The 13,692-nt window shown below is 35.1% G+C and overlaps 1 non-coding gene across 1 annotated transcript; it reads right to left on the bottom strand.

Moving 5' to 3' along the window:
• Positions 1-13,586: 13,586 nt before the first annotated feature.
• On the bottom strand, positions 13,587-13,692 carry LOC112418437 (small nucleolar RNA R71). The gene has a single exon (XR_003008650.1). It is a non-coding gene; the product is annotated as a small nucleolar RNA R71 (small nucleolar RNA).

Here is a 13,692-nt window from a genome sequence, read left to right as displayed (position 1 = left end):
GGTCACGTGTAACATCTGTATTAGAGAACCAAGAGTTAAAAAGCTGATTACCTTGGTTTGGAATGTTCAGAATGTTAGAGAAAGGGTCTTGAGTGACTTGTAATTTCACTCTTTGACTGTGGATTCTAGAAATTTCTCTCTATCTTCTTCCTTAACTCTCATTGATGCATATAACTCTTTCACTAAGTCCTCAAATGTTTGTTCTTGAGTAGATACAAACCTTGACCATCCTTGAGGATCTGTGAAATATCCTAGATTCCATCCTTTCAAAATCAAAGTATTTGGGTCTGCTCAGAGGTCTAGACGCCATCTTTGACAAGTTTTGAATCCATAGAGTAGAAGCAAGTATGGCAATGTATTTGCCTTTTCCTCTTTTCCTGGGAACAAGATCTTCTTCCGCTGTTTCCATTTCTTGTTCATCTTCAGAGGGATTTTTCTCTTCAGGTAGAGGCAGAGCTTCCTTTGCAATCTTTTTCCTCCTTTGGTAAACTATTTTTGCAGCTTTAGCCATCTCAGAAAGAGTTTCCTCAGTCTTTTCAGAACTTGCATCTTCTTCAGCAACTCCTTCACCTTTTCCAGAGAGTTCATCCTGAAATTTCTCAGATTGCTCTTTATCAGAGTCTCCATTCTTCTCTTCACCATTAGAGACTAAATCAACATGAGTGGTAGTTGGTTTAGATGAGGATCCTTTTCTCATCCTTTGATATCTTCTGGTTGGCTTTTTAGAAGATTTGGGTTTGGATGATTTTGGAGAATCATGTGCAGGGATGATTACATCTTGTAGAATGGTATGAAGAGGGGTTTCATTGAGTGGAGAATGATCACAGGGTTGATCATTAGCAGCGTTTGGTGGTGATTGGGAACGAGCACGAGAAGAGTTCTTGGTTCGTGCCATTTTCCGTAAAAACAGAGTACGAAGAAAAACACTTTATGTTTGGTTTCGTTTCAGAGAAAAAGGTGGTTTGGGAAAGATGATATGTGATGAGAAAAATCTGAACAAGTAATAGCCTTTTTTATAAAGCCAAGCGTGTGCAGTTGGAGGAGTGAAGAAAGGTGTTGGCAGTTTTATTGGGAAAGATGAAAAACTGAAAAGTTGTGGGAGAGAGAAAGAACTAGACGTTTGACAAGATGGCAGGAGAGTGGTTGAAATGATTTTTAAGCTTTTGTCTAATGGATATAGCTTAAACATAACAAACCTTAATCAAGCATTTAATGCTTGAGATTTTGAGGAGATTTCTGGATAATCAACACACTAAATCCCGCGCGTGTGATTTTCTGACCCAGAATCCAAAGACTAAACATTCTGACCTTTAAGAACAGACTAACCCGATAAATGTTTGAACATTCTGATCTTATGAATAGACTAACCAGATAGATATTCTAATGAACATTCTGACCACATGAACATTCTGATGAACATTTTGAAGGAATGAACATTCTAATTGATGTGAATATATCTGATTTGGATAAGACAACATCAGGGTGTTTAGTTTAATGCCCTTAGTGATCAGTAATCAATTTTTATTGGGATTTTTTATGATTTGCAATTTTTCTTTAAGAAAATTGAATCTATCCTCAACAAAGGGTTTTGTAAAAATGTCAGCTAGTTGATTTTCAGTATCAACAAAGCTTAATACAATATCTTTTTTCTGAACATGGTCTCTTATGAAATGATGCTTAATTTCAATATGTTTAGACCTAGAATGTTGTATTGGATTTTTAGAAAGATTTATAGCACTAGTATTATCACACATAATAGAAATATTTGTGTACCTTAGTGAATAATATTCCAACTGATTTCTAATCCACAAAATCTGAGAGCAACAGCTTGCTGCAGATATATACTCAGCAAAATCTTAATTTCAATATGTTTCCATCCAATCAATGCTTTTCCCAAGAATTGACAAGAGCCACTTGTACTCTTCCTCTCAATTTTGTCTCCAGCATAATCAGCATCACAATAAGCTACAAGATCAAAACTAGAAACTTTTCTATACCAAAGGTCAAGATCAGTAGTACCTACTAGATATCTAAGAATCCTTTTAACTGCAGTTAAGTGGGATTCTTTTGCACAAGTTTGAAATCTAGCACATAAACCTACTGCAAACACTATGTCAGGTCTGCTAGCAGTCAAATATAATAATGAACCTATCATGCCTCTATATTCTTTTTCAGAAATAGAGTTTCCACTCTCATCCTTATCTAAACATGAAGATGGATGCATAGGGGTGACCATGATTTTTGCCTCATTCATTTTATATTTCTTAAGAATGTCTTTGGCATACTTTTCTTGACTTATGAAAATTCCATTTGGATATTGCTTGATTTGTAAACCAAGGAAAAAACCAAGTTCACCCATCATGCTCATCTCAAATTCATTTTGCATAAGGTTGGAAAACTCTTCACACATTTTTTCTTTAGTTGCACCAAAAATGATGTCATCAACATAAACTTGAACTATAAGTAAGTCAGAGTTATGTGTTTTTCTAAAAAGTGTGGTATCAAACATTCTTAATCAATCATGTAGTCATGAGCTTAAGCCGCCTCCGGACCATTAGACATTAATCCAAGAATAGCTTAAGTTCGTAGTAAAAACCCAATTACACAATCTTTCACATTTCCACCCGAAATATCACTTTTGACATGATCAAGATGTTTGACTACTCTTACAAGTTTTACCTAAGTCTATATGAGTTGTAGGTTCAACTTGTAAGTTCCATTGTTTGCAAAAGTTAGTTTTCGGCAAAAGTCTAAAATTCCCAAAAACTTCCAAGTTAAGACTCAAACGGGAAAAATCTCAAGTTTAGGCAAGCAAATCGTGCTCCAGTAGGTTTAGGGGATTAAACAGTAGTTAAACATGTTGGAAGAATCATTTTACAAAGCTCGGATTGGCCCCCCTAAGACCTGGAACAAAAGATTAAAGTGGCTGAAACTGGACATGTTCGCTTAAGCGACCACCTGGTTCGCTTAAGCGAACGGGTTACAATAGCCACCTGCAAGGTACGCTTACTGGTCGCTGACTGTTCGTTGATCAGTTCGCTTAAGCGAAAACATGGTTCGCTTAAGCGATCGAGTTCCAGTAGCTACCAGTAAGGTTCACTTACTTGCTCGTTTACATGTCGCTTAAGTGACCTGAACCCAGAAAATACTATGAATGTTCGCTTACCAGTCGCTTAAGCGAACCCTTAAGGGAACGTTCACAGTTTTGCAGAAAATGTTACGGGTTTCAACCCCTTTTTATCCAAAATCCCCAATTTTGATCCCTCAATGCCAAAATGTGTTTCCAGATGATGTTTACAGGTCAATATGACCAAAAAGACTCACAAAGACTCAACAAACATGAAAACAATTGACATTAGGACCAATTCACCAATTTTCACCAAACCACCAACAACATCTCATTTCTCAACAACAAATCATGAATCATGCATACCCAAGCCAAAAATTATCATCAACATCACTTAGCAACAACAACATCAATTGATCATGAAACTTATCACAATTCAACATCAACATAGCATAATTCAACCAATTGAGCATAATTTCAACTCATATCATTTTCTCATACTTTGAACATGAAATTCAACTAACAACAATGCCATTATCCATAACTTCATACATTCAAACATGTCATCATAATTAGAGCACGAATTTCATCATTTATGAACAATTAATCAATTCACCCAATTAAGCACTTTTCGTACAATAATTGAAAAATTGCAATAATGATTATGATGAATTCTAACCCCCTTACCTTAGTTAGATTAATCTCCCTAGCTTAGGCTTCAATTTTGCTCCAAGCTCTCTTCCACTCCTTGATTCTTCAAGTTCCCCTTCTCTCTAACCCTTCTCCTATTGCTCCCACTTTCTCTCTCTAACTCTCTCAAAAATATATCTTGTGAAATGAAAGTGTGACGAAATTTCCTCTAAGACAAGGTTTTTATAGTATGTCCCCTTAATGGGCCTAACCCTAAAGCTTAATGGATTTAACCCATTCCAACTCAAATTTAAAATGTTTCTACACACAACGGTAAATCACCAATAACGGTCAACTAACGGTAAAACACTACCAACGGTCACTTATCGGTAAAATATTAATTATTACTCTAGTAACTTAGCAAAATAACGGTTCCCACTAAATACTAAAAATAATCCTCACCAAAATTTATAATCTAATCGTTCTCACAAAAAGACCAAAATACCCCCAAGTCCAAAATGACTAAATTACCCTTCTAACACGAAAACCCATGAAAATGCACCCAACGATGAATGATCACACACAAGCACATATAAACACATAAATAAACAATTAAAAATAAATTTAGCAAAAATCGGGCTATTACACAAGTTATTGTCACTACTGTTTCTCTGCCCCACAATATGATTACTATAGTCCCTATGGCTCACCAGGAGGCTATGGCGCACCTCCAAATATATGGATGCAGAACATGTCACGTCCTCAGCATTCTGGACAGTTTCTTAGGTCTCCCACACAGGCTGGAAATCAGAGAGGTCAAGCTCCCCAGGCCTTCTTAACTGGCTCAGATCCACACAATTCATTCAACAATGCTAGGTACCCTGACTCAGGTGCTACTCATCATGTCACCCCTGATGCATCCAACCTCATGGATTCCACGTCTCTAAAATGGACCTGGTTTGGCTATTACCTCTGTTGGTTCCTTACAATTTACTTCTCCTTTACATCCTCAAACTACTCTAAAGCTGAATAATCTCCTTCTTGTTCCCTCTATAACCAAAAATCTTGTTAGTGTGAGTCATTTTGCTAAAGATAACAATGTTTACTTTGAGTTTCATCCTAATCATTGTTTTGTCAAATCTCAGGATCTTCTAAGGTGCTTTTAAGAGGTATTCTAGGACATGATGGTCTCTATCAGTTTGAGCACACCAACTCATTCAAGACCACTGCTCCTGTCTCTCAAAATTCTAGTGTCAACACTGTTTGCAATAAAGTTCCAACACAAACTGATAATTCTGCCTCTTTTCATTTAGGTCCCTCAACTGGTTTCAATTTCAATAATTTTCAATGTAATAATGTTGAACATTTACCTAGTAGTTCCACATCTAGTTCTACTCAGTCTTTTCCTTCCATGTATGGTATCTGGCATAGGAGACTTGAACATGCTCATCATGAGGTGCTCCAAAGTATTATCAAACTTTGTAATATACAATTACCAAATAAAAGCTTGTCAGATTGTTGTACTGCTTGTTGTCATGGTGGTTCATAGACTGCCATCTTTTGCATCTCAAATGACATATACTAAACCTCTTGAATTAATTTTCTGTGATCTTTATCTTTGGGGACCTACACCAGTTGAATCCTCCTATGGATATACCTATTTTCTTACTTGTGTGGATGCTTATTCTAGATACACATGTATATATCCTCTAAAACTCAAATCTCACACACTTTCTACATTTCAGAATTTTAAAACCATGATTGAATTGGAGTTAAATCACAAAATTACTTCTGTCTAAACTGATGGAGGTGGTGAGTTTTTACCTTTCACAAAATATCTCAATAGCCTTGGCATCACTCACAGATTCACTTGTTCACACACTCACCATCAAAATGGCTAAGTTGAAAGGAAACATAGACATATTGTTGAAACTGGTCTCACTCTTTTATCTCATGCACAAATGTCATTAAAGTTTTGGGACCATGCCTTTTTAACTGCAACTTACCTTATCAACAGGTTACCTACACCAGTTTTAGCAAATAAATCACCATTTTTCTTACTTCACCTTCAATTTCCAGACTATAAATTCCTTAAAAGCTTTGGTTGTGCATGTTTTCCCTTTTTGAGACCTTATAACTCTCATAAGTTTGATTTTCATTCAAAGGAGTGTGTTTTCTTGGGATATTCCAACAATCACAAAGGATATAAATGTTTAGATGCTTCAGGTAGAATTTTTATATCCAAAGATGTTGTGTTTAATGAGGTAAAATTCCCTTATCTTGACTTGTTTCCATCTCAGAAAGTGTGTTCTGTTTTACCAAATGGTCCCAGTTTATCCACTTTTCTTCCTGTCTCAACAACCTTTACTGTAAACTCACCTACTCCCCAAAATTCTCATTCTAAGTCTGTTCTTCACATTGTTAACTCACCTACTTCCCAAACTTCTCATTCTGAGTCTGTTCCTACTACTCCCATATCAAACACCCCTCAGACTCCATCTATTAGTTCTCATCACTCCGAGTCCTCACACAGAAATAATGTGGTCCTATATCCCGCACCCATCAGCATTCTATCTCCCTCTGCATCTCAAAATTCCTCACCTGAGTCATCTGCTAGTGTTACTAGCTCTCAGTCTACAAATTCTGAGTCTCCTCCTCTTGTTCCTCACAGAATTCATCCTCAAAACCGTCACACAATGAGAACCAGAGGTAAACATGGAATTGTGCAGTCCAGAATTAACCCTACACTCCTTTTGACTCATGTTGAGCCCACTACTTACAACACTGCTCTTCAGGATCCTAAGTGGCATTTAGCAATGCAAGAAGAATATAATGCTTTACTTCATAATCAGACATGGTCTCTAGTATCTCTTCCTGCAAACAGAATGGCCATCCAGATGGCACTGTAAACAAGTACAAGGCACGTTTAGTGGCTAAGAGTTTTCATCAACAAGCAGGTTTTGACTACAATGAGACTTTTTCCCCTGTAGTCAAACTTGTTACAGTGAGGACAATTATGACACTTGCAGTTACTTATAACTGGACTCTTCAGCAGTTGGATGTGAACAATGCATTCCTAAATGGAGTGCTAATTGAGGAAGTCTACATGGTGCTGCCTCCTGGCTTTGAATCTTCTGACAAGAACCTTGTATGCAAACTACACAAGGCTCTCTATGGGTTAAAACAGGCTCCCAGAGCATGATTTGAGAGATTGAAATCATCTTTACTTAGCTTTTGGTTCAAGTCAAGCAGATGTGATCCTTCTTTTTGCACACTCAAGCTCACTGCATTTTTATATTGGTTTATGTTGATGATATTATCATCATTGGAAACTCAAAATTGGCTATTCAGAATCTAGTCCATCAGCTCAATTCTGAGTTCTCCCTTAAAGATTTGGGTATAGTAGATTATTTTCTCGGCATAGAGGTGCATCACTCACCATCTGGCTCTTTACTTCTCTCTCAAACCAAATATATCAAGGACCTTCTTCAGAAAGCTAACATGATTAATGCTAATAGCATGCTCTCACCAATGGCATCTTGAACAAAATTGTTTAAATTTGGTTCAAGTACAGTCTCAGATCCTACATTTTTCAGGTCAATTGTTGGTGCATTGCAATATGCAACCATAACAAGACCTGAAATATCCTACTCTGTGAACAAAGTTTGCCAGTTCTTATCAAATCCCCTTGAAGATCACTGGAAGGCAGTCAAGAGGATACTTAGATATCTACAGGGTACTTTACACCATGGGTTAATGCTTACACCTGCCAGCTCTACTGAACCTATTGCAATCACCGACTTTTGTGATGCTGACTGGGCTTCAGATCCTGATGACAGATGAAGCACATCAGAAGCCTGCATATTTCTGGGCCCCAATCTAGTTTCCTTGTGGGCAAGGAAACAGACCCTTGTAGCTAGATCTAGTGCAGAGGCTGAATATAGAAGCCTTGCACAAGCTTCTACTGAGATTATTTGGATCCAGTCTCTTCTCAATGAATTGCAAATTAAGAGTAAAATTCCTTATGTCTATTGTGATAATCTCAGTGCAGTTTCTCTTGCTCACAACCCAGTCCTGCACTCAAGAACCAAGCACATGGAATTGGATATTTTCTTTGTGAGAGAAAATGTTATAAGGAAGGAACTGAATGTCTCGCATGTGCCTGCTCAAGACCAGTGGGCAGATGTCTTGACTAAGCCTCTGTCCACTGCCAGATTCCTTTATCTTAGAGACAAACTGAGGGTTTGTGACACCCTTCGTTTGAAGGGGCACTGTTAGAATTATTAATCAAAAGTACTTAGTGGAGATATTGAAAAGTTGTGACTATTTAGTTTTAACTCCACTAGTCATTGTATTGATTGATCTTCCTTATTAATTAGGGGTTAACTAGGAGACTCCTACCTATATAAATGTACACTCTCACCACATAATATGACATAATAAACATATTTTCAGTTCTAATATAAACAACCAAAAAACATACGTGAGTGCTTGATAGTTTCAGAGGGTACTTGTCTGAAGTTTGAAGAAGCTTTTGGCATATTCCTACTTGGACTGGTATGTGATTATCATTTGAAGTTTTGAATTCTAGTAATTGATGCTGCCATCATAAAGTATTTAGATATTTTGAATCATGGTTTCCCCCACAATATTTTTTTCCTGCGATTTACCATTTTTCTGCGAGAAACAAGTCAACAACACAGTTCTTCACTAACTATTTTCTGCGAGAAATAATATACGGTTTTATAGTCATAAGTAGTGGTTATTCTGTATATTTTGAGATTATATTAATTCCTTTATTAATTATTTCACTACAGTTAAATTGAACTATCATTGTGTTATTGTTAATGCTTCTTGTAGCTTTTACATTTTGTAATGAATATATACTGTGAAGCTCTTTTCATGAACTATATCTCTAAATTCTTTTATATTTAGTAACTAATAATTGTTTCTGAATTAGTTAGCTGGCAGGATTTCTAATTCAGTTGTATGTTGATTTGTGCACAACTGTGATTTTTCTAGATCCTTCTAAAGAGCTTTGTTATAATGTATGTAGTGCAGTTTTGGTTCCACAAATCTGTCTTAAGAGAAATAGTTATAAAATATGCTATTTTGCACCAGGACTAGTTATTGGCATGTTGGCATTCTTAATCTATAAGATAACCTGTTTACATTTCAAAATCATGGCTACATGTTGTTTCATTTGCATACTAACCTTATTACTTACCAAAGGTTCCACCTTCCCATACAAGTTCACTTATTTTATAATGAATTTTTAATAACATTATAGACCATCAAAAGTTTGTAATGGGTGTCCAAAAGGTCATCTATATCTATATCTATATCTTTTTTTTTTTTTTTTTTGACAATTCTATATCTATATCTATATCTATATTATATACAATTGCAAATGTTTTACATTGACCTTAGAGAAATGTTAGAGATACACTCTAGCTAACACACTCCTCTAACATACTCCAATAATAAGTTGCCAAGTCACTCACTTTTTTATTAATGTTACTTGATAACTGGTTGTACCAGTTTTCTTTTCTTTTTCTTTCATTTTTTTTTTTTTATAAAAGCCATTGTTTTCTCCTCTGACCTTTGTCTTCTCCCAAGCTCGGTTTGTCTTTCAGATCGCTTTTCACCATTGTCTTCTCCCAAGCTCTTCTGACCTTTGGAGATTTTTGGGTTAATAGTGTTTTTCACCCTTGTAATATAGGTTATATTCGTAATTTTTTTTCTTCCGGAAAACACCCTTCACCCATCCAACTCAGCAGATTCGTTTATGTGGCACTTACTGATTTTTTTTTTCATTTTTTTTAATTGGCACCATAAAATTTTATTATTAAAATATCTTAAATTTAATTTTTAAAAATCTCAAAAATAATATTAATTCAGGAAAAATATTTTATAAAATTTAAAAAAAAATTGAATATTTTTCTATATTTGTATCCAGATTTTTTAAAAATAAATTTTTTTCCATAAATTTTATTTTGTAGAAATTTTTTTCGAAAAAAGATCCGATTTTATTTTTAAATTTTGAAAATTAAATTCCAGAATATTTTAATTTCGAAAAAAACCTGATTATATTTTCAGATTTTTTTTCTAATTTTTTAAATTTGAAAAAAAGTTATAGTTATTTTATGATTTTTGAAATTTTAGAAAAAAAAAAATTGGTAATAATTGTTTTTAGAAAAAAAAATCTAAATACAAACCCATTTCAATTTTGTGTTCTCAACATTTTTGTATTACATGTTTTTGATGGATTTGTGCTTTGAATTGCTGTAATCTTTTTGCAGGTTGGACTGTTTAGTCCTAGATGTTAAAGAAGACGGTCATGGTGGCTATGGAGTCTTATAATGTGACGTTGAAGTACAGAGAGGTAGAAGAGGATGAAAAGCTAAAATCTAAGCAAACAAATAAAAAATAATTATAGTGTATAAAGTTGAACCGATAACAAGTAAAAGGAATTAGAAAGTGGATGACATATCAATTTATTATTGGAGTGTGTTAGAGGATGTGTCACCGGCATTTCTCTTCTTAATAATGCCAACATATTGTAGTAGCAAGCACAAATAAACAACTCTTACAAATATATAGGAGTTGGAATCATTCTCACTTTAAGTGCAACAAAAATTAAAATCATACACATCCAAACATAATCATTGTCATTGATCCTCAATGGTAGTCCATCCTAGAGTTTGTCAAGACGGGCCCGTTTGTTTTAGATTCTACAAAAATGAATTTTTCTTTGTATCTTTAAAAACAGATTTTTTTTGAAGTTTACTTAAAAATAGTAAAAGTTATTTCAAACTCAATCTATGTAATCATTCTGACTTTAAAAATAAACTGATGTTAAATGTAAGGTTGAGTGATGGAAGATTAACACACAAAGTATCATTACCAACATATAAATTTTCAAGTTTGAGAACAATTAACTAGGGTTAAGGAAATGAAATTAACGGGCTTCTAAGTGTGGCAATAGAGGGAGAGATGAAATTTCTCAACACGAAGAAGTTTAGTAGCTTCAATCCATGACAAAACATTCGATGAAGAAGTGACGATCATGCATGCAGACTCCTTCAAACCAATAGATGAGACAAAACGTTTTGATGGGTTTGTTGGTTGAATATCGAGGAGAAAGCACAAGTTTATTGACAAAACGTAAGAAGCGATAGAAGAAGCCATCATCGTCTTTCATGGTTTCATTTTCGTTGAAGTAGGGACCAAGGAGTGACTAGAATAGTTGGGTCCACCTCTAGGAAAGAAACGGTTTTAGTGAAAGCATGTTTGGTTGGAAGTAAAAGATAATGTGACACAATATCTCTATCTGATAAATCGCTAATTCCATCCACCATTGTCGTTGAGTCGAATGAAGGAAGGGTTTGCGAGAACGTAGTCTGTTCTCACTTGTCATCACATATGTTTCATTAAGTAGACTTGTGAAATAATCTAATGTATAGAAGACACACAAGGAATAATAAAAACATACTTTATGGAAGAAAAATACCAGCAAGTAAAAAACCTTTTAAACATCCTTGATTTTGCAAAGCATGTCCAAATGAAAACAACAAAGAGCCTCTGCACCGTAATGTTGATTGGTTGTAATGAGATAGAGATATAAAATCTTGCTTTATCTAATCTAAATATTGCAAGTTAGTCGGACGTTAATGAGATAGTTGAATTTATCAGTTAAAATACACGAGAAAACCGAAGGTGATTCTGGATGAAAAGAAGTGATTCATGCAGTCAAAATACTCGAGAAAATTGAAACATGATGTGAGGATTGTTGAGGCAAAATTCCTAATTAATTTTAAAGATAATAGACCTTGATGATTAAGGAATTAATGGACTTGGATTAATTTCTTGGTATTTAACTTGTGCTCTTGTGTGTTTATCTAAGACAGGAACAAATGTTAAATCATACATAGATACAAGAAATCAAAGGACATTTGGATTTATGAACTAACTCTGAGTTCAGAAAGTTAATTCAAAATGTTGCTCATAGTTCAGAATGTTCAAGCAGAGTTCATGATGAGTCATTAATTGGTGTTTTTAATTGGTTATTTGAGTTTATTTTATTTAGAATTTATGTGTTTTTATTTACTTGTAGAACTATTTTACTACAATTGCATGTTATTTAATTTCTGGAATAAAGATATGAAAGATTGAGTCTTGGAGCAAAAGAAATAGGATTTGGAGCTGATTGAGGCCAAAAATATGAAGATCTTGTGCAAAAATATCAAGCAGGGCCATGCCTAGCAATGGCGTGGCCGTGCCTCCAAAGTTTGAAGAAAGGCCAACAACCAGAGAGCTTGGCACGACCGTGCTCGATGGTGTAACCCCTTTTGTTGCTTTTGCTTGTTTAACATGCACGGCCTGTGCCTGTGGTGACACGGCCGTGCCAAAGTTCCAACTGCCTTTTTTAGTTTATTTCTGACCTAAAAGCCCATGAGTTTCTTGTGGAACATTCTATTGATGTATTTCTTTGGGCTTAAGTTAGTTTTAGGCTATAAAAGAGCAGCTAGCAGACATATCTAATCATCTTTTGTTCTTGGAAATTCTAAGTGACAATTATTTCTTTAAATAAATTCTTCTTTATTTTCTTGTTATTTACTTTTATGTTCTTCTTCTTCTTCTCTATGTCTACAATGAACATGAGTGAGTAGAATTCTTTGTCTTGTGATTGTTGGATGAGTCTAATGACCTAATCTCTATCAAACCAAACCTAGAACCCTAATCTTATGTAAATCTATATTCTAATCTATTTCACCGTTTTTCTAATGAAATAACAAGTATTAATCGAAGGACCGAAATGTGAAGTTTAATAGTTGTTGTTTCATCATCACAAATATCAAGCAAAGGATCAAAAGATGAAGTTTGATATTGGAACAAGTGAAATTAGACAAGGATTGCGAAACATGAGAACAGTCTTGCAAGCCTTGAGACATTAAAGTTTCGTTCTTTAAAGGGTTTCAATAGCAATCAACCATGAGAATAGGCGTGGTTGCTATTGAAAATACATTCATTGAGACCGAAAGGAGATATGAAAAGCCAAAGATAAACTTGTGTTTAGAAAATAGATCCAACGCAAGATTTAGGTTTAGGGTTTGGTTTGTGAAGGATTTGTCACCAAGAGGAACCAATAATCCCAAGGCATTTTTATTATTATTAATTCCCAACCGTTAAAAATCCCAACTTTTTACCTTTGAAACTTTCATCTAATCATTGTTAAAAGTGAATCAAATTCATAACTCCCTGTCGGAACAATACTCTTTATTACTACATCGATAAACCGTGCACGTGCGGATTTACCCCATCAAGTTTTTGGCGCCGCTGCCGGGGAGTTAAGTAATTTGATTAACTTTTTAATAGCGGTTAGACTGATTTTTTTTTTTTTTACCTTTAACTTCTTGGGTTTCTTATTCTTTTATGCAAAGAAGCAAAAGTCTTGGTGAATTCGTTCCCAAGATCGAAAGATTCTTGCACGAGAGAAGGAGAAAAGCACAAAATAATAACATTATGGCTGAGGAACACACTCTTAAGGAGAATGCAACCCCTTCTACGAAAGAGCCACATGCTATTATTGTGCACCCAACGATTGAGGGTAATAATTTTGAAATAGCCTACACTTCTTAACTTGGTGCAGCAAAATCAATTTTCCGGATCACCCACTGAGGATCCGCATCTTCATATCTCTACTTTTCTAAGTCTCGGTGGAACCTTGAAAGCAAACCAAGAGGCCATAAGGCTGCACCTCTTTCCTTTCACTTTAAGGGATAGAGCTAGTGCATGGTTTCATTCATTATAGGTTGGTTCTATCACTTCATGGGACCAAATGAGGCAAGCATTCCTTGCCCGATTCTTTCCCGCTTCTAAAACTGCTCAATTGAGGAATCAAATCACACGATTCACTCAAAGGGATGGGGATTATCATTACGATGTGTGGGAGCGTTTCAAAGAAATGCTTAGGCTTGCCCCCATCATGGTTT

This window comes from Medicago truncatula, chromosome 6, assembly GCF_003473485.1.
Source record: "Medicago truncatula cultivar Jemalong A17 chromosome 6, MtrunA17r5.0-ANR, whole genome shotgun sequence".
Lineage (NCBI taxonomy): Eukaryota > Viridiplantae > Streptophyta > Magnoliopsida > Fabales > Fabaceae > Medicago > Medicago truncatula.
This window is presented reverse-complemented; position numbering and strand designations above follow the sequence as displayed.